A 3,928-nucleotide genomic window follows, 5' to 3' on the forward strand; every position below is an offset into this window, starting at 1 on the left:
TAAATTGGTCTTCCATGAGGATCAAAATGACAATCTTGAGACTTTGAGTCTTGTGCCTTACCAACTGAGCTAATCACTGACACAGAAACTATCTTGAAATTACCATTAAGAAACGTTCTTGCCAACCCCAACAAAACTACTGTTTTGTTATCTCGAGATCACAAGAGAATTATCCCGTTATCACGGGAAAATGGAGTAAAATAAAGATATGAATCGATGGCCGCTTAGGGCTTTCCATAGGAGGGAAAAAGCCAAAAAGCATAATACCACCTCCTTAAGGGAGTCACAGGGAGATCCTGGCTTGGTGGCACAACTTGTTATACTGATGAGAGTGGGTGGGGGGAGACAAAGGCAACGTTTTCCCTACGCAGAGGATGAGCCTGCCTCATATCTCAACCAGAGGGCATCAAACAGAGAAATGGCCCTCAACGTGCAGTAACTAACTAACTAACTAAATATATTGTTTGAAATAATATCAAACGTTTGAAAGCTGTAAGTCCCCCTTGAACGGAACTTTTTTATCTCTCTGCCTAATGCATTCCTGAGATGGGGTTAGAAAAAAAAAAAACATTTTGATACATGGCTCACAAGCCGGATAACCACTGTGATTTAAAACAATAAACTACACAGCACGAGTATGACCTAAATTAAATATACAATATACAGAAATAATGCCAGAGTACTACAATGAAAATCATTTTTGTGGGCTGTTGATCATGTTGTGTGCAATACTCTCTTCTGTGTTTTTTGAGTCTAAGGCCTGTATGTTAGGTATTGTGAATTATTTTCAATATGCATGTTAATGAGATCAGTGTGTTTGCTATTGTCAAAATGTTACAAAACTCCATTGCACAATTTACAGAGACGCAATTCATAATGCAATTCATGACAAGGTGTAAAATCTTGATCTTTGATTCAATCAGTGTAAATTGTGCCCATGTCTTATATGAATGTATTATTAGTCACTTCCCCCCTTCCTGTCCCTTGCACAGTTCAGCTGTGCCCCCAGGCTGTGAGTATCATCACTGATCTCTTCACTCTTTGAAATTACTCTGAATTCTTATTAATGAACTCAGCATTGAGTTTAGTCCTTAATTTTCTGCCTTATAATTCATCAACTCTCTTCTATCCATGCACCCTCATTGTCCCTAATGTGTGTGTATGTGCACACATGCGATCTTGTTTATTGCTTCCCAGGATCTGCTTTCATGTCACCAGCCTAATCCTCTGGCTCCCCTGCTCAGTGTTAACTGGGGAAGGTGAAGAATGAAAGATCCACAGCAGCTGAAGGTATGGTACCGTTTGAATGCTTCAGTGACAGTGATGAATTAATGTTCCTATGCTGTAAGCTTGTATTTATAAATCGTGAGTAACCCTGAGATTAACACAAAGCAATGCATCTTAGCAAAAAAAATCTTTTTGTCCTTTCTTGAAAATATTTTACATGAAAACTTTACTGGCTGTTGATCAATATAAAGCTCATTCTATTACTTTTACTCTCTTTACTTAAACATGGTACCTTTCGGAAGGATAGATACATTTTGTATGTTGCAGATTTTGTGGTATCCTGGATTTTTATGTGCATGTGCTATATGCATTGCATTGCTTTACGCATATCACTGCACAAACTGCATATCACTGTTCAAACTGCCATATTTTCACATATTCATTATTATTATTTTATTATTATTATAAATACTCTTCCCCTGTCATATGTTTGTACAACACAAATCTGGAGTAATGCAAATGTAAGTAACTGCATTTACACATAAACATTATTTTAGTTTTTTTTCTTTTACTCTATTATTCTTTTATAACTTGCACATCTGTTTATTCCATAGTTACATATTTTTACTTTTAATTATGTCAACTGTATGTCTAACACCTAATCACCATAGAAAATTCCTCATACTATGTAAAAAACTACTTGGCATAAAGCTCTTTCTGATTCTGATTCTAATTCTATGCATATTTATTTGAACAAGAAGGTTCTGGACATTCACGGACTACACATGTTTATTCTGATAAGTCTTTTGTAAATGAAATCCATTTTAATTTAAACATTAATTAAGGTAGTTACAAATTAAAGGTTTACAGTGCTATCAGATATTACAGTATTAAAATATGTAATGTTATATCCTTTACTATCAACTTTACTGTTAATGAGAACAATGTGAGAGAACTGACATCTACGGCTGAAGGACTGACTTCTGTTCAAGGTAACTGACACCTTTTCATCTCATGACAAAATTAATTTTATTTAAATGGAATCACACAACTTACTATTTTTGATTTACAAAGTGTAGAATACACATATGGCACCAGAATATAAAGTATACAATGCTACAAAATATACACCACTCCGTTTTGACAAAATGAACACGTTAATGATGCACAAATACTTAAACAAGTAGCAGCTTCTTGATAAATATGTATTTCTATATGCAAATATTTGCTTCATCTAAAAATATGGATTGTAGGTGAACATAATTTAGCTTTGGATATGTATTGTGAATTAGACCTTAATGGAAATGTGAGGAAATGGAAAACACACTCTTTACTTTACTCCCCTTGTTTAACCAAGAAACATGATGACTTTTGTCCCACCCAGAAACCCGCCAACATCCTCCCCTTGAAGGAGCTCTTAATCTGCTGCAACAGTCTGATCTCCTTCCTGCCTTCGCACCCCTCGGCCTCCTTCACTTCTTCAATGGCATAAAAATTGAGGACACCAGCTGGATGATCAAGGTATACCCCGATGGTGGTTCACTGGGGAATATTCCAGATTTCGGTGGTAATGCTATTGAACCACACCTGGTAGTTGCATCCACCCCACCCATCTCTCGCAGCTCGCAGGGTCCGTCGCTTCCCCTCCTACCTGCATCTTCATAGGCGACTCCGATGACCACCCATCCTGAGTATTTCACTTCCCAGTAAGCTCGGAAGCCCAATATTCCTTCTTTACAAAATAACTGAAAGTGAAAATAAGAGAGTGAAATTAATTGAGCATATAGGAAAAAAGTATTTTTCATCTGAATTTGTTGTTTAAAACCTACCTGGGGGACATGCTCATATCTCTCTGGTCTGTCCATAACGGGACATGTGACATATGTGACGTCATGCGTGACACCTTGGATCCACCCTCTGTGATCCACAGCATCGTCTTGTCATCAAAGGAAAGGTTGATCTAGTCTGTGGAAAGATTTGCCACCATGACAAAAAACTTTGGTAAAATAATGAGAGCAAATTTAAATGATCTTATATTTTAGAAGATCAGCTCTGCATGTTGGCTCAAGGATGTTGGGCTCGTAGTCTGGGATTTTTTCTGAGTGGCAAGAAAGGTTACACTGTTGGCAGCTGGTTATAAGATGATATAGTAACAAGCAAAAAGAGGCATTGTATTAAAAATTCAAACAAACATCCTCAGCGTGTTCACAGCTATATATAACAGTAAAAGTTATATATTTGCGATGGTTCTTTCAAATCTTACCTGTTGGAGAAGCCACATCTTTAGATTTTGTCCCTGTAAATATAAAACAAGCATGACTACCAGCTGTTCTGGCTTTAATGCCAGATAAAAAGCATACTAACAAACAAAATCTGCTCAGAAGTTTGAACTGCCAACATTAACCACTCTGCTCTGAACTAAAACTAAAATCCAAAGAGACTCATCCTCATCCAGAAGTATGCTTTCTGGTTCAAGAAAGAACTCCTGATAAACTTTCCACAGCACAAACACTAATTTGTACTCCTGGCTAATTAAATGGTGATATTCTGCATTATCGTATTAGCTGAGGGCTAGAAAGCGAGTCCACTCACCAGGTCTGCCTGTTGCAGGCGTGATTCTCTTATTGGGCGCACTGGTTGGCATCTTTATCGCTTCTTTCCGTGTTGAGGTTTCCTGAATGCTGGCATCTGTCAGCGGCAT

General features: G+C 37.4%; 1 pseudogene; it reads right to left on the reverse strand.

Moving 5' to 3' along the window:
• Positions 1–2,542: 2,542 nt before the first annotated feature.
• Positions 2,543–3,928, reverse strand: LOC123983474 (annotated as a pseudogene).

This window comes from Micropterus dolomieu, linkage group LG14 (assembly GCF_021292245.1).
Source record: "Micropterus dolomieu isolate WLL.071019.BEF.003 ecotype Adirondacks linkage group LG14, ASM2129224v1, whole genome shotgun sequence".
Lineage (NCBI taxonomy): Eukaryota > Metazoa > Chordata > Actinopteri > Centrarchiformes > Centrarchidae > Micropterus > Micropterus dolomieu.